This window comes from Schistocerca cancellata, chromosome 9, assembly GCF_023864275.1.
Source record: "Schistocerca cancellata isolate TAMUIC-IGC-003103 chromosome 9, iqSchCanc2.1, whole genome shotgun sequence".
In the NCBI taxonomy this organism is placed as follows: Eukaryota; Metazoa; Arthropoda; class Insecta; order Orthoptera; family Acrididae; genus Schistocerca; species Schistocerca cancellata.
Window position 1 is genome coordinate 312,622,091 of NC_064634.1, and position 18,914 is coordinate 312,641,004.

Here is an 18,914-nt window from a genome sequence, read left to right on the forward strand (position 1 = left end):
GGTTTTCCGAGTTCGTTGCTTGCACGGACCGTTGACTGCATCGTGGCACATCTGGTTGAACCAGTACTTTCTGTTTACAGAGACAACCAGAGCTCCTAAACTGTCGACAACAAAGCACAGTGCTCTGTTTACACGGCGTCTTTTTTCATAATTCCTCTTGAATGCACGCTGCACTGTTGTACCAGATAGAAATATAGCATACACGGTATGTTCCAGTTCCATTAGGACCGCTTGTGTGAAATTCCAAACTGCAACACTACATTATCTCGTAGCGAACTGCGTTGTTACGACCCTTGAAGTTTCAAAAACAGCCGTTAGAAGCTCAAGCAGGCGTCCTCGCCGCGAATGTCACAGTATGTGTCTAACACTCGTCGGAGAATGACGATGGAGCAATGCGGCAACTAAAATATTTTAGACTTCCATCGTTTATGGGCGAGAACTCGTCGAATTCGATCCGAATACCGAAACGCAGTTTCCTGGACACTCTTCCACGACAAGCCCAACCCACAAAGGTAAGATCGTGCGCGAATGTTTGGACAGTAAAAGAATCGCAGTCCTGGATCAGCTGCCGTATTTGTCGGAGTTGGCCCCAGCCGACTTCTGTTTGTTCCCCAGATTGAAGATGGCAATGAAAGGACACCATTACGATGCAGTTAAGGGCATCCAAGAAAAGTGTTGCAGTACTACATGCAATTGCAAACAAGGACTACAGTGACAGTTTCAAAACACTTTTAAAACGATTTCAACTCTTTATTAATTCAGGAGAAGACTCGTTTGAATAAATACAGTGATTTTGGGAATATCATCAATGATATTTATTTTCCACAGCCACAGTCTTGAAAGAACGGAGATACACCATGTAATCTAACACAATAAAACTCTTTTCTTGCTTTTTCGTCATCCTGTCAAAGCACTGCACTTGGAATGATAAATGGTGGACACAATGTAAAATCAGTGAGTTTTGTAGGTTTAATACGGAAAACACAGAACTTTGAATCGTTTATAGTAGCCTTGTATTTTTATATTAATAACTTTATAAATGTAAATACCAAAATCAATAATATATATTGTCAGTCAAAATTTCTTTAGATGTAATTTGACAGAGATAACATTCAGCCGTTAATGCGACACATTTTTACCAGTGATGAATAACTTGGTAATGACGTAGGTTGCAAACATCTGTGTTTTGGTCATTCAGAAAGCGATCCACCTCGAAAATCACAGCATCGTCATTCCGGAAATACCTGTCACATAATGTCTCCTTCATCTGTGCATAGAGCAAGAATGGGGAAGGAAGAGGGAGGGGAGGTGTGGTACAAAACGTGACTGCTCAAGGAAGCAGCCATGCGTAACAGCGTCCTGTGCATAATGAGTTCAGGCGATGCTGTGGAGCAAACACACTGCCTTGGGAAGCTTCTCGCTATGCTTCGTAGTGACAGCCTCCCATTGTCCAGAGATATCAGTGGTGTACTCCTACGATGGATGCTTCTTTTGTTAGTCCTAAAAAAACTTAGCATTACCTTACCTGACGATTTTTGTATGTCCATCCTTTTGATAGCAGGTCTTTGGAACGACAGCAATTTACTATTGTGAGAAAGTAAAGCGCCTGCAGCCGTCCTTATGATTTTATTTATTTTGTTGCAACCAGTTTCGGCGCTTCACTACACCATGTTCAGGCTGTAGTTGATGCGGAAGGGGTAGATACGATCCCTATATATATCGCATCAGTGGCCAGCATAATGGGTTACGCGTACTGTCTGAAAACTTTGCTGTAAGCACTCTAACAATCAATTGATGGTTGAAGTGTGGTACGGGGGCACATTCAGCTTGTTCGGCAATATGTAAAGGCCCAAAAGCTCTCCTCCCACTATACCAACCAACAGGTTTACGCCGAAGCGTGCCTGAAGCCATGTTCACAGATGACATGAGGGCTGTGTTTTGTTGTTATGGAGTTTGAAAATGCCTTTATGAGTGGAGCGAGATTCGTCAGTCAATATCACGTTATTTATAAAATGTTCGTCATTTTCTGCTTGGTGCAAAAGCCATTCAGAAAACTGTAGTCGTCGAATGCGGTCTTCTGACCACTGGTGTTGAGTTATGTAATGATATGGATACAGTTCTTCATTGTGCAACACTTCAACAACCAGTATTTGAGAGATCTGGAACTATCTTGCGCTATCACAGGTAGTTCAATGAGGTGTTTGTGAACGGTTTCAAGAATCATGTCCTCTGTTTGTGGAGTACGCCTAGTCTTTGGACGACCCCTGTCCATTACTTTTGGACCAAGATTACCTGTTTCCTGAAGACATTGCTCCAGGAAGCGAAGAACATTCTCATCTCAATGACACCTTTAAGGGCACCGTGAATCACACGCACGGGCAGCAGCAGCAGTTTACTTATCAGATGTACCCAGCACCAAAAGCATACCAACGTATTCATCGTGTTTGTATCCCATCAGGAAGCCACCCCACATGAACCTGACTGGACTAGTTGTGCAGATATCAGACACATGCATGCGGCCTAATTGATCCCACTGTCATGTAATGCGATATTGTCAGGTGAAAAAATAATGAACCGCTGGTAAACGATGAAAACTGGGGAACGGAAGTCTAACAAATAAAGGAAACTAACGAATATTCGAACCACAGCTCCAGGGTGAGTGTGGGTTTGATGGCCCAGCAGTCCACTCAGTGATCTGTGACGGCTGGTAGGGTCGTACGGTAGTGCAGCGTGATAACGTTTCTCCGTACATTCCGACGAGCAGCAGGACGTGACAGCATTGCCAGCTCCTCATTTTCATACAAGTATTTTCAGAATGCACCCAATCTGATTTTGCTAGCTAAACTTTTGTCCTGTATCTGGATGAGAAATCGCATGCCGACCTCCAATTGCGGCATTTTTTCTTCACGCTATACAGGGTGGTACATTGATAGCGACCGGGCCAAATATCTCACGAAATAAGCGTCAAACGAAAAAACTACAAGGAACGAAACTCGTCTTGCTTGAAGGGGGAAACCAGATGGCGCTATGATTGGCCCGCTAGATGGCGCTGCGGATATCAACTGCGTTTTTTTTAAATAGGAACCCCCATTTTTTTATTAAATATTCGTGTAGTACGTAAAGAAATATGAATGTTTTAGTTGGACAACTTTTTTCGCTTTGTGATAGATGGTGCTATAATAGTCACAAACGTATAAGTACGAGGTATCACGTAACATTCCGCCAGTGCGGACGGTATTTGTTTCGTGATACATTACCCGTGTTAAAATGGACCGTTTACTAATTGCGGAAAAGGTCGATATAGTGTTGATGTATGGCTATTGTAATCAAAATGCCCAACGGGCGTGTGCTATGTATGCTGTTCGGTATCCTGGACGACATCATCCAAGTGTTCGGACCGTTCGCCGGATAGTTACGTTATTTAAGGAAACAGTGTTCAGCCACATGTGAAACGTCAACCGCGACGTGCAACAAATGATGATGCCCAAGTAGGTGTTTTAGCTGCTGCCGCGGCTAATCCGCACATCACTAGCAGACAAATTGCGCGAGAATCGGGAATCTCAGAAACGTCGGTGTTGAGAATGCTACATCAACATCGGTTTCACCCGTACCATATTTCTACGCACCAGGAATTGCATGGTGACGACTTTGAACGTCGTGTACAGTTCTGACACTGGGCACAAGAGAAATTACTGGACAATGACAGACTTTTTGCACGCGTTCTATTTAGTGACGAAGCGTCATTCACCAACAGCGGTAACGTAAACCGGCATAATATGCACTATTGGGCAACTGAAAATCCACGATGGCTGCGACAAGTGGAACATCAGCGACCTTGTCGGGTTAATATATGGTGCGGCGTTATGGGAAGAAGGATGATTGGCCCCTATTTTATCGATGGCAGTCTAAATGGTGCAATGTATGCTGATTTCCTGCGTAATGTTCTACCGATGTTACTACAAGATGTTTCACTGCATGACAGAATGGCGATGTACTTCCAACATGATGGATGTCCGGCACATAGCTCGCGTGCGGTTGAAGCGGCATTGAATAGCATATTTCATGAAAGGTGGATTGGTCGTCGAAGCACCATACCGTGGCCCGCAAGTACACCGGATCCGACGTCCCCGGATTTCTTTCTGTGGGGAAAGTTGAAGGATATTTGCTATCGTGATCCACCGACAGCGCCTGACGACATGCGTCAGCGCGTTGTCAATGGATGTGCGAACATTACGGAGGGCGAACTACTCGTTGTTGAGAGGAATGTCGTTATAAGTATTGCCAAATGCATTGAGGTTGACGGACATCATTTTGAGCATTTATTGCATTAATGTGGTATTTACAGGCAATCACGTTGTAACAGCATGCGTTCTCAGAAATGATAAGTTCACAAAGGCACGGTATATGTATCACATTAGAACAACCGAAATAAAATGATCAAACGTACCTACGATCTGTATTTTAATTTAAAAAAACCTACCTGTTACCAACTGTTCGTCTAAAATCGCGAGCATATGTTTTGACTATTACAGTGCCATCTATCACAAAGCGAAAAAAGTGGTCCAACTGAAACAATCATATTTCTTGACGTACTACACGAATATGTAATAAAAAATGGAGGTCCCTATTTAAAAAAACGCAGTTGATATCCGTTTGACCTATGGCAGCGGCATCTAGCGGGCGAACCATAGCGCAATCTGGTTTCCCCCTTCAAGCTAGACAAGTTTCGTTCTTTGTAGTTTTTTCGTTTGACGCTTATTTCGTGAGATATTTGGCCCGGTCACGATCAATGGATCACCCTGCATATACAAGAGACGAAGATACTATGTAATCACAAGGCACAGACGTCACTTTAACTTCAAGTTTATAATTACACTACTGTTTGGAAAAAGTTAAACACAGAGACCAAGAGATGTGATCAAAATGAGATTTATTCCACTGATTTGGGCCATAACACTACACAAATGATTTGCATTTCAGACTTATACATGCACTGTGACTGTGGGAATTCAGTATGGAGTTGCACCTCCATATGGCATGGAATCAAAGAGCCTTTGCAAAGCATCAGTTGTGGCTACAAGAGGACCTGCATATCCCAGACATGTTCGATGGACTGACAACATCTGAGGCGAAAAGGCACCCGTCGTTCTTCGCAGAAGGCTTGCGTATTCCTTGCTATATGAGCCCCCCTCCCCGTTGTGTTGCTGAAATATGGCACGTGGAACGGCCTGCAGGAGGTGCGGCGGCTCGGACTCTAAAACCTTCCTAAGTTAGTAGTAGCTGTTCAGATTTTCCCCAAGATGTTTGAGGCGAGATCGTGTGTTATGGGGAACGGTGCCCCAAATCATCACACTTGGTGTTTGTTCGCTATGCTGCTCAGCAGTATAGCCCGCCCGATTGGATTCACCATGGCGTCGTCGAGCGTGTATGCAGCCATCACTGCAGAACAAACTGAAGCGGGACTCATAAGAAAACACTTCATTTTTCCACTCAGTACGCGAGTGTCGGTGTTGGTGGGTTCTGGTAAATGTGAGCCAACGCAATGGCTTCCGTGCCACTAGTCCAGTCCGCAGAAGGCGTTGACGCAGACATGTCCAAACCTGTTCCAGTTCTCCAATGTCGCTCCAACAGTTTGTACGAAGCTGTTCTGTTCGTTACGGCCAAGTGGACAAGATGGCGGTCTCCTCGCGCTGTGGTCATATTGCGCCTCTCTGCACTGTGCCCGCCGTTTCTCTCCACATACGCCTCACTGCTGAAGCAGCGTGTCCTGTACGAGTCACAGTGTCAAAGGACAACATACCCTCCTCCTAGAGAACAATCGCTCTGCCCCGTTTGAACGCACTCGCGTGCGGATACTCCACTCTGAGATGTCAGCAAGGCATGATGGCACTTGGTTACACGATTCCACTTCGCATGACGGTTCCTTGCCTAACACTGACCCGTCTGGTTACTCAAAGGAGGGCCCACGTGTATTTCACGCTTCTGTTTTACATGTCCTCTTACTGTGGCGTGCTGCAGATCATTGCTTCTGAATGTTTTACGTTTTACGAACAAAATAGTGTATTTCACACTATTGTAAAACGTGTGCCACATCCACTATTAAGTGGAGGTTTACTGTCTTTTGCCGCCGAAAAAAGCATGTTCTTTGAGAATTCTTTTCTCGGCATGCGTTATAGATATCAATGTAAAATTTGGTCAAACTGTTTATTGATATTTCCTCTACCAACTGGAATTTTTTCGACCGGAAATGTCGAAGAGGAAAGGCGAAAGTGCCGTCGGAACGAAACAAAATTTCGATGTAGACCTCCACGTGCGGTATGTCACAGGTCAGCCGGCTCGTCTGAAATCAAAATTGAGTTGACGTTAGCGAAGTATATAAGATTCTTTAGGAGTTGTACCTCGCTTATTTGGACCATAGGAAACAAAATGGCGGCCATTTAAAAAAAATAGGTTTTTTTTTCATCAAGTTTTCGACTTCGTCGACCATGTAAAAATATTTATAGTTGATTGATCGGAATAAAAGTGGTACAACTCCTAGACATTTTAGTTAGCTTCGTCGGAAACAAAGAAGCATGCCAATCGGTTCAGCAGATTTGAAGTTACCATACCGCGCGTTAAAAGAAAGTAATTTCGAGAAAAACGCGTTTGAAGTTTTGACTACATATAAATGCAATATTATGGAACTTACGTTCAATCTGCTATTCCGGGTCCATAAACTAGTCCTTTCTCTTCCTCACAGAGGGCGGTCTGCTCGATCTGGGCCATCCTGCGCTGCTGCAGAACCGCTCGTACGGCCGGTGACAAGCGGTTTTCGGCCGCTTGAATCCAGTGGTCGTCCGAATGCTTGGCGAACTGCGTCGAATAGAGTCCCAGGGTGACGTCCATCGTTGTCACGGTCTTCAAAATTGCTGAATACCCTTCGTTGAAACTGCTCACTGCCAGGAAAGTCGCAATCTCGACAGTCTTCGCACCAGAATGCATATGCTTGGGGGCTAAATTCCAAACACACGCGTTCAGACTTTCATTTGAATTTTGTGTGTTTCCTCCCAAGCTCCGGTACAATAACTCGTCCTCCGAAAGGGCATCGTAGATCGGATGAATCACTTTTAGAACTTCTTTGGAGGGCGGCTGGTCGTGTTGATATTCGTCCAGATGTCCGGTAGCCTCTGCAATGCGCCACATGCACCAACTAGTTTCATTTGTCACACGTGTCCTTGTTTACACGCCAGGAATACGGACTAAACTAGTCAAAGAAGCTAATCTTACGTAGGAATCTATATCGCAATATTTACCGACGATCGTTAAATGAAGTAGACACGCAGGGCCATATAGCGATCGCTCGAGTCAGTTTTAGTCATGGGCAAGCACATAGAATAATTTTTCGGGGCTACAAAGTCGAAATTCCTGAAAAAAATTGGTGCGTGAAAAAGGCCGATTTCAGGCAGGTGCATTTTTTTTGTTCAACCGCGAATAACAAACATTTCCGTTCCTATCCGGAAAAACCGTTTCAGGGGTGGATTCTAAACAGTTTTATAGATCCAAAAATGAAATTTAAAAAATCGATTTTTTGAACCAAAAGATAGTAAACCTCACCTTAAAGTGGAACAACATTCTTCAGCACAAATTAACACTAATTTGTTGTGAAATACGCGTCACAGAAGACACACATCTGCCCTACTCACAAGGGGAGCACCGCAGCTGGAACAGTTAAAAGCGAATAAAAATTCTGCTGACACCCGCCAAAGTTATTTATCTGTGGTTTTCTGTACAGTCGGTGTTTGAAGGTTAACGATTACAAAGATTGAAAAAGCACAGCCGCTAAAGAAGCAGTACCGGTACCGCCTTGCAGGCAACTAAAGCCGACGGATTCACAGCAGCGGTAAATGAGGTACTGTTTGGCAAAAACCTAAACAGGTTCTTCAAGCAATACATGTTAACACAGGCAGTACTAATATTTACGCAAAACCGAAGTACCTTTGTTCTTCTGTGTTTTTATCTCACCCGCAAACAATATGGAAATATAGTAAAGTGACCACAACGCAGAGGAATCGAACAGCTCAAGGCAAAGGTTTGGACAACGTCATCACCGTGACTGCTGATGTTGGATTTCTGCAATGCTTATGCCCAGAAATTGATGTAGTGTGTTCACGCGTTGCCCTTGTCCACCTTGTCTCCGTTTGATTCCGATGTGTTTTAATCATTTCACTTGAGGCGCTAATGTACACGTTGATGACACAGAGCCACTGGTTGGTGGCACGGCCGTGACACTATGCACTGCGATACCGCGCCGTGGTGCAGGCGAGGGCGACTTAGACACACAGCACTCACATGTGCACGCCTGCCTGCCTATCTACGTGAAGCATAACATTGCCCAGCAACACAGTTCTGCCGCATAAACACCTCATACTTATAGCATTGCACTCCACAGTGTTACACCACATCCTGTGTTGACCACACCAGTTTCAAATGGTTCAAATGGCTCTGAGCACTATGGGACTCAACATCTTAGGTCATAAGTCCCCTAGAACTTAGAACTACTTAAACCTAACGAACCTAAGGACATCACACACACCCATGCCCGAGGCAGGATTCGAACCTGCGACCGTAGCAGTCCCGCGGTTCCGGACTGCAGCGCCAGAACCGCACGGCCACCGCGGCCGGCCCACACCAGTTTCCATACTACCTCGTCTTATATCTACAGTCAAGCGTGGTTATAACATGCATTCTATGACAGTTGCATCAAATAGATGTCCGATGTTGCAGTACCTATGTTGTTCAGAAATGGGATACAATGTTCCTTCGGACATGCATACATGTCCGAAGGAACAGGCACTACAGCGATTACAGCAGTTATAAAATATAAGAAATGTATTTGCAGTTCCAAATATGGCATCAGCCGTATGGCGGAATGACGACAGTGAAAATTGTTGCCGAACCGCTACTCGAACCCGGATTGTCCGCTTATCGCAAGCGGTATATATTCATTATGTAGGCCGGCCGCGGTGGCCGTGCGGGTCTAGGCGCTTCAGTCCGGAACCGCGAGACTGCTACGGTCGCAGGTTCGAATCCTGCCTCGGGCATGGATGTGTGTGATGTCCTTAGGTCAGTTAGGTTTAAGTAGATCTAAGTTCTATGGGACTGATGACCTCAGATGTTAAGTCCCATAGTGCTCAGAGCCATTTGAACCATTTTTTTTTTCAATATGTATACTGCCATACAGGGGAGATATTACAATAGGAAGTGGCTTGCTCGGTGTCGGCTGATAAATGCGATATTAAATTTTTAGACAACATAGTTGTATGGAGATAAACAGCGATTAATTGACTTTTAATCAATTATTCAAAATGACAGTTACGAACCGTGCACAGGCAGGGTGACGACTCCAGCGAGCGACCAAATGGTGTTAATTGCCCTGAAGATGATTCCATCGCGGGTTGAAACCGGTTAGCGGCAAAATAAATAATGCGATTGTGACCATCATTTTGAATAAATGCGGTATTGCAGTGCCTGTCTTGTTCAGAAATACGTCGCAGTGTTCCCTCGGTCACGCACGCATGGCCATGAAGTGTTCTCGGATAGCCGAATGGTAAGACTGCCGCTCGCAGTAAGCGGGAAATCCGGGTTCGAGTCCCAGCCCAGCACAAATTTTCATCGTCGTCATTCCATTATATAGCTGATGGTTGTCCATATTTGCAACTACGAATACATTTCATGTAAAAAGATGCCCTTCAGACATGCTCTTCTCTGAGCAGCAAATACTGATAGCATACACTGAGATGACAAAAGTCATGGGATAGCGATACGAACATATACACATGGCGGTAGCATCGCGTACACAAGGTATAAAAGGGCAGTATATTGGTGGAGCTGTCATTTGTACTTAGGTGACTCATGTCAAAAGGATACCGGCGTTACTGTGGCCACAAGAAGGGAATTAACGGACTTTGATCATCGAATGGCAGTTGGAGCTAGATGCATGGCATTTCCATTTTGGAAATCGTTAGGGAATTCAATATTCCGAGATTCACAATCTCAAGAGTGTGCGGAGAATACCAAATATAAGTCACTACTTCTCACCATGGACAATGCAGCGGCCGACGGCCTTCGCTTAACGACTTAGAATAGCGGCGTTGCGTAGGGTTGTTAGTGTAGTGGACTGACAAGACAGCCAGTCCACAGTGACGGGTAACCGAAAGGCACGCGTTTACACACGCCGGCTGGCGTTAGGTCTGAAACAGGATACGTAATGAATGCTATAAAGAAAAGTACGTAGCTGCTGGAATACTTAACTTTAATCCATCATTTGTATACAGCATTCTTGACGATACAAGTGAGACTCTCTCTAGAAATGGTTAATGGCGCCTTGCTAGGTCGTAGCCATGGACTTAGCTGAAGGCTAGTCTAACTATCTCTCGGCAACTGAGAGAAAGGCTTCGTCAGTGTAGTCGCTAGCAAAGTCGTCGTACAACTGGGCCGAGTCCTAGTACGTCTCTCTAGACCTGCCGTGTGGTGGCGCTCGGTCTGCAATTACTGACAGTGGCGACACGCGGGTCCGACATGTACTAATGGACCGCGGCCGATTTAAAGCTACCACCTAGCAAGTGTGGTGTCTGGCGGTGACACCACAGTTAGTGCTAACAGACAAGCAACACTGCGTGGAATAACCGCAGCAATCACTGTGGGGCGTACGACGAACGTATTCATTAGGACAGTATGGTGAAGTCTGGCTTCAATTGGATAAGGCAGCAGACGACCGACGCGAGTGCCTTTGCTAACACCACGACATCGTGTGCAGCGCCTCCCCTGTGCTCATAATTTCAGTTGGTAAGAGCTAGTGGCAGGGTTCCACTGCGACGCAGATCCTACGAAGCCACGGACCCAAACTGTCAGAAAGCCACCCTGCAACGTGGCGGTGGCTCCATAATGGTGTGGGCAGTGGCTACATGGAACGGACCGGGTCCTCCGCTCCAATTAATATCGATCATTGTAATCGAGAGGTCAGTTCGTGCACAACATCCTGTACCGGCAGTACTTTCCCAATTATGGACGGCTATAGAGACAGCATGGCTCAATATTCCTGCAGGCGACTTCGAACGACTTGTTGGGTCCGTGCCACGTCAAAATGCTGCACTAGGCCGGGAAAAGAGGGACCGACACGATAATAGAAGGTATCACATGACTTTTTCCACCTCAGTGTATTTATTGAGAAAGAATGCGTTTTAGTTATTATTCCTTCCTGTCAGCTTCACTACCTTCCGAAAGACCATACATGATTTATTCCTATGATGAATTACAGTTATCTGCTTACGGAGTATGTAGCTATTTATAATCTGAGTGATATTTTACGCTTCCTAGTGATTAATCTTCTATTGCGTATCAAGTAAATTAATGACACAATAATGCTCTTGTAATGTGTTGTTGATAATTACAGCCATTCTGTCTCTGTCGTTACATAAGTTATGTTTATCACATAAATAAGAAAAAAAATCCGTGTTTTGGAACTGAATGTTTAATCTTGTTTTTAACCAAAAATGTTTCACCTATTGGGCATTAATTTTTCTGCTCTCTTCATATATTCATGTGGCCATCTGTACGAACTAGATATACACAATACAATTTTCCAAATGTTGCTTACATTTATACATTTCACTAAATACAATCTTTATTGTTGCACAGTGCACATGGACTTCCCCGCTCAAAGCAACAACAAATGGGGAAAACCGTCTCCAGTGTACAACAGGAAACCTTATGTGCAATGAAGTGTGTAGACGTGATCTGTTGGAAAAATGTATTGTCTGCATCTCGCGCAAACAGAGAACAAGGGCAGGAAAAGGACAAGCAGTGATGATACGTGATATGAATAGACGAAACACGTTTGGTTAAAAAAAAAAAAAAAAAAAAAGTAACCGTTTAGTACCAAAAGGCGGAACTTTTCTTATCTAGATGACGAACTAATGTTATAATGTAACTGACCGAAATCCGTACCTTTATGCTGAGACTCGGTCTTCATGTATTATTTTTATACAGGAGAGATAGAGAATGGGGTCGCAACCTCGTAAATAGCAAATAAATGGCAAATAAATAAATGAATAAAGTGAAATATTTTAAGCTGTAGAACACCTATTTCCAAAAAAAAAAAAAATACTTTATCTGCTACGGACCTGCGAAAAAAATTCACCCTCAGTAGTAATGGAGAAGATCATCACACATGCAACGTGTTTGCCGCTACGCGGGGCGTGGTGACTGCCCAAGGCAACGGAGCTGCGCTACGTACAGGCAGTAAGGCCGCCACTCTCCGTATCGCAGGAGCGGCCCAGTACTGGAGGACCGCTCTGTGTTCTGTTCAACATCTGCATACCCCGGAAGTCACCGTACGGTGCACGCCGGAAGGTACCCTCCACTGCTGTTGGTCGCTTCATTCCCTGATCCTCTCGCATATGGAGCGATTGAAAACTGTCAGTCTATATGTTTCCTTGCCGGTCCTGATTCGGCTTATCTTGTCTTCGCGGTCCTTACGCCAGATGTATGTTGGCGACAGTAAGATCATTCTGGACTCTGTCGTCAGTGCCGCTTTATGAATGGTGTTTCGCAAAAAGAACATCCCCTATCTTCCAGAGAATAGCTTTTGACTTCATGCAGCATTTGCATAACACCTACTTGTTAATCGAACCTACTGGTAACAAATACAGCAACATGTCTCTGAACTGATCGATCTGCTTGGTACCCCAAATACTCGACCAGTACTCAGGAATGGGTCGCACAAGTGTTCCGTAGGCGGTCACCTTACAGATCAGCTACACTTTACCAGAATTCTTTCAATAAACCGGAATCGACATTTGCCTCGCTACAACCAACTTCACATGCTTGTTCCATTTCGTTTTGATTTGCAACGTGACGCTTGGATATTTAAAAGACATGATTGCGTCAAGGAACAAACTACTAATAATTTGAACATTATAGGATAACTTTTCTCCTCATAGTCATTTACATTTTCCCTCATTTAGGGTAAGTTACCATTCATAAAACAAAACATAAATTCTACGCAAATCATCTTGTATCCTCCTGCAATGATTTAACCTTAGTTACTGTGCTGCGATTTCACAAGCCCTAGTTGATGTATTTCTCGACGTTGTCATGCGATGGTGCACCATTTGTACTAGAACGCTTCGGAAGCGTACTTTCACAAGTTGTAGATGGCGTTATTGTAATTAAGATCAGTTAAGCTTAAGCTTTAAGCTTGGTTTGTGGAGAAAACAGACGCCTTTTCCGTCACCAGGTGTTACCAAACGCCACCACAATAGTGGAATCTCTCTGTTTCCATAAGTATGGTAAGTTGAAACTGTAAAATAAATTGTATTGTATGTAGTTTACAGCTTGATTACTTGAAACTCGGTATGTACTTTTCAACCGCTATCATCTCAGAAAAGTTGTGTTCCACGAAATTTCCCTGGTATACGAAATTTACCTCCCCCCCCCCCCCCCCCCCCGAACAAAAAAAATCACCACAGTGCGGGTGCATGATATCTCTAGATACAAAGATACGAAAAAAAAAACTTCAGTGTCATAAATGTGGTGAATTTTTGTGCTTACATGTTCAACGAGTGAATGAGGTTTCAACTATGATGAACACATTGATTGAACATCATTTGCTCCAAATATTACCTGCAAACAAACTATTCATTACAGATAAAATAAGGATACTATAAGTGTAATACTACACTCCTGGAAATGGAAAAAAGAACACATTGACACCGGTGTGTCAGACCCACCATACTTGCTCCGGACACTGCGAGAGGGCTGTACAAGCAATGATCACACGCACGGCACAGCGGACACACCAGGAACCGCGGTGTTGGCCGTCGAATGGCGCTAGCTGCGCAGCATTTGTGCACCGCCGCCGTCAGTGTCAGCCAGTTTGCCGTGGCATACGGAGCTCCATCGCAGTCTTTAACACTGGTAGCATGCCGCGACAGCGTGGACGTGAACCGTATGTGCAGTTGACGGACTTTGAGCGAGGGCGTATAGTGGGCATGCGGGAGGCCGGGTGGACGTACCGCCGAATTGCTCAACACGTGGGGCGTGAGGTCTGCACAGTACATCGATGTTGTCGCCAGTGGTCGGCGGAAGGTGCACGTGCCCGTCGAACTGAGAACGGACCGCAGCGACGCACGGATGCACGCCAAAACCGTAGGATCCTACGCAGTGCCGTAGGGGACCGCACCGCCACTTCCCAGCAAATTAGGGACACTGTTGCTCCTGGGGTATCGGCGAGGACCATTCGCAACCGTCTCCATGAAGCTGGGCTACGGTCCCGCACACCGTTAGGCCGTCTTCCGCTCACGCCCCAACATCGTGCAGCCCGCCTCCAGTGGTGTCGCGACAGGCGTGAATGGAGGGACGAATGGAGACGTGTCGTCTTCAGCGATGAGAGTCTCTTCTGCCTTGGTGCCAATGATGGTCGTATGCGTGTTTGGCGCCGTGCAGGTGAGCGCCACAATCAGGACTGCATACGACCGAGGCACACAGGGCCAACTCCCGGCATCATGGTGTGGGGAGCGATCTCCTACACTGGGCGTATACCACTGGTGATCGTCGAGGGGACACTGAATAGTGCACGGTACATCCAAACCGTCATCGAACCCATCGTTCTACCATTCCTAGACCGGCAAGGGAACTTGCTGTTCCAACAGGACAATGCACGTCCGCATGTATCCCGTGCCACCCAACGTGCTCTAGAAGGTGTAAGTCAACTACCCTGGCCAGCAAGATCTCCGGATCTGTCCCCCATTGAGCATGTTTGGGACTGGATGAAGCGTCGTCTCACGCGGTCTGCACGTCCAGCACTAACGCTGGTCCAACTGAGGCGCCAGGTGGAAATGGCATGGCAAGCCGTTCCACAGGACTACATCCAGCATCTCTACGATCGTCTCCATGGGAGAATAGCAGCCTGCATTGCTGCGAAAGGTGGATATACACTGTACTAGTGCCGACATTGTGCATGCTCTGTTGCCTGTGTCTATGTGCCTGTGGTTCTGTCAGTGTGATCATGTGATGTATCTGACCCCAGGAATGTGTCAATAAAGTTTCCCCTTCCGGGGACAATGAATTCACGGTGTTCTTATTTCAATTTCCAGGAGTGTATTTCGATTATTCGTGACAATGTGAACCTTATGAATGAAAACTAGAAGACTTTTCAGAATTTAAGGAAAATTACGAGTACGTTGTTATGGAAAAATCAAAACTTTTGTAATTGATGTACGCTGTCAGGGTAACTTCTCACCAATTTTTGGAAAAAAGTGTCATTTTTTAATTCCAGATAAATTTAATATGGGGTTACACAAACCCTGCCACACTAATCACGTGAAATAGGTTGACCACAAGAAGGTAAGGTAAAAGACAACACTTTCCCATGCACTACAGCGCAGAAGCCAAAAGCCGCAGACCGCTGCTCACACCATGCCTCAAACCGTGTATGTTTATACAGAACAACAGCGGTCTTGCACACTCCCTTAGGACACTCCGATTAACATTTGCCATCCAGGCCAAAGTAATGTGTTCAACTACTAAAGAAGTCTTCCAGCCACTCACGTAGCTGACAACCTGTTCCGTATGTCCGGAACTTCGTAAACATTGTGCAATGTGGTACTGTACCATATAGTTTCCGGAAATCTAAGAATACGGAAATTCCTTGTTGCCCTTAATCCATGGTTCACAGGATACTGTGGTAGAGAAGAGAAAACTAAATTTCACATGAGTGATGCTTTCTAAATCCGTGTTGATCTGTAAATATAAGCTTTTCTATTCAAGGAAATTTCTTATACAGTGTGGGTCAAAAATCAAGAAGAGATTATAGCAGAGAATATTTTTTTTAATTTAATTCTCTCTCTTTACTTCTGTTTCAAATTTTGGCACACATAAGCGCACAGAATCTACGTTCACTGGTCTTGAAGCTTGTGAAATATGAATGGAAACTAATGACAAATAAGGAAGTTATTTTCAGTTATAGCTCCTTTCTAAGTTTTGGCCCACCCTGGATTATTACATTTTCGTCAGAACCAGGAGAAACGAGATAATATTGTACTTCAGACGATGTTAACGTTATATGTGTTGACGAACCGAACTGTACGTTTCTGAACGCTAGACTTCTGCGGAGAAAGGTCTGCACCGATGCAGATATCCTCTAATATTTGCAATAATAATTACACTCCTGGAAATTGAAATAAGAACACCGTGAATTCATTGTCCCAGGAAGGGGAAACTTTATTGACACATTCCTGGGGTCAGATACATCACATGATCACACTGACAGAACCACAGGCACATAGACACAGGCAACAGAGCATGCACAATGTCGGCACTAGTACAGTGTATATCCACCTTTCGCAGCAATGCAGGCTGCTATTCTCCCATGGAGACGATCGTAGAGATGCTGGATGTAGTCCTGTGGAACGGCTTGCCATGCCATTTCCACCTGGCGCCTCACTTGGACCAGCGTTCGTGCTGGACGTGCAGACCGCGTGAGACGACGCTTCATCCAGTCCCAAACATGCTCAATGGGGGACAGATCCGGAGATCTTGCTGGCCAGGGTAGTTGACTTACACCTTCTAGAGCACGTTGGGTGGCACGGGATACATGCGGACGTGCATTGTCCTGTTGGAACAGCAAGTTCCCTAGCCGGTCTAGGAATGGTAGAACGATGGGTTCGATGACGGTTTGGATGTACCGTGCACTATTCAGTGTCCCCTCGACGATCACCAGTGGTGTACGGCCAGTGTAGGAGATCGCTCCCCACACCATGATGCCGGGTGTTGGCCCTGTGTGCCTCGGTCGTATGCAGTCCTGATTGTGGCGCTCACCTGCACGGCGCCAAACACGCATACGACCATCATTGGCACCAAGGCAGAAGCGACTCTCATCGCTGAAGACGACACGTCTCCATTCGTCCCTCCATTCACGCCTGTCGCGACACCACTGGAGGCGGGCTGCACGATGTTGGGGCGTGAGCGGAAGACGGCCTAACGGTGTGCGGGACCGTAGCCCAGCTTCATGGAGACGGTTGCGAATGGTCCTCGCCGATACCCCAGGAGCAACAGTGTCCCTAATTTGCTGGGAAGTGGCGGTGCGGTCCCCTACGGCACTGCGTAGGATCCTACGGTCTTGGCGTGCATCCGTGCGTCGCTGCGGTCCGGTCCCAGGTCGACGGGCACGTGCACCTTCCGCCGACCACTGGCGACAACATCGATGTACTGTGGAGACCTCACGCCCCACGTGTTGAGCAATTCGGCGGTACGTCCACGCGGCCTCCCGCATGCCCACTATACGTCCTCGCTCAAAGTCCGTCAACTGCACATACGGTTCACGTCCACGCTGTCGCGGCATGCTACCAGTGTTAAAGACTGCGATGGAGCTCCGTATGCCACGGCAAACTGGCTGACACTGACGGCGGCGGTGCACAAATGCTGCGCAGCTAGCGCCATTCGACGGCCAACACCGCGGTTCCTGGTGTGTCCGCTGTGCCGTGCGTGTGATCATTGCTTGTACAGCCCTCTCGCAGTGTCCGGAGCAAGTATGGTGGGTCTGACACACCGGTGTCAATGTGTTCTTTTTTCCATTTCCAGGAGTGTACTTTGTGGTTAAAAGTTAAAGAATAGTGTCAGTATTACGAGTTTCGTTCTTTCGCATAACTTTGATATCTAATAATAACAATTTTTGTTTTGAGTGACTATTATTACTTATTGGAGACGAAGTGCTACTACATTAGATTGAATATACAATGTCTTGGATGGCGTAGATACGCGTTGTTGTCATCTGCAACAAATAGGGATAGCGATATGCCCTTCCTCCTAGTTTTCTTTTCCGTAACTTTCACACATACATCATGCTTCCCCCCCGGCCCTGCGGTCCGGGGATTAGAATAGGCCCGAGGTATTCCTGCCTGTCGTAAGAGGCGACTAAAAGGAGTCCATCCCCCTCACGGGGGTAGTTAGCGCCTGCGTCCGGAGACGGACGGTTCCACGACCTATAATTGTGGTCTTTTTGGTTTTTCACTTCTCGTTTCTTCCTTCCTTTTGTTGGTTCCTTTCTTTGCTCTTCTCCACCTCACTGTCTTCCTTACTCTTTCCCTTGACTTCTCCTTGCCTTCTCATTGCCTTCTTCTCCTTGCCTTCTCATTGCCTTCTTCTCCTTGCCTTCTCTGGTCTCCGCCTCGGCGTTTGAGACAGTCTGTCCTCTTTCTTCCTCTCTCTCTTCTTTTTCCTCTTCTTCCTTCCTCCCTGTGCGTGCCTGAAGGCCGACCCACGCGTTCGCACGCGTAGCCGGTGACGGGGTAACGCGTAATTCCCCGCCCTGGGTAGACATGTAAGGCACGCGCGTACCCCCTGGTAAAGGCCAGGCCCGGGGAGGGGTGATTGCCTGAGCTGATACCTTCTGACCATGCCGATTGGTCCCTCCGTCTGTTTCTCGGGAGGTGTGACCTGAGGTGTAAACATTCACCTAAGGCGGGAGTGCCCTCTGAGAGGGTCCCCACAAGGAAGGAGCGCGCCATCAGAGACGCTGGCAATCATGGGGGATTCCTCCGCAGTGGATTCTACTCCATCTCTCTCGACTTCTGCCCAAAAACGGAAACGTGACCAGCCACCAGTGACAAAAGTACTACCGCCTGCCCCACAGTTCCTCGTCGTTTCTCGATCTGAGGACGGAAAGGAGTTTTCCTCTGTCAACCCTTTCGTTATCCAGAAGGGCGTAGATGCCATAGCCGGATCTGTCAAATCTTGTACCAGGTTGCGTAACGGTACCTTATTACTAGAAACTGAGAGTGCCTTTCAGGCACAAAAACTACTTCGGGCCACACTCCTGTACACGTTCTCTGTCCGGGTGGAGGCCCACCGAACTTTGAATTCGTCTCGTGGTGTAG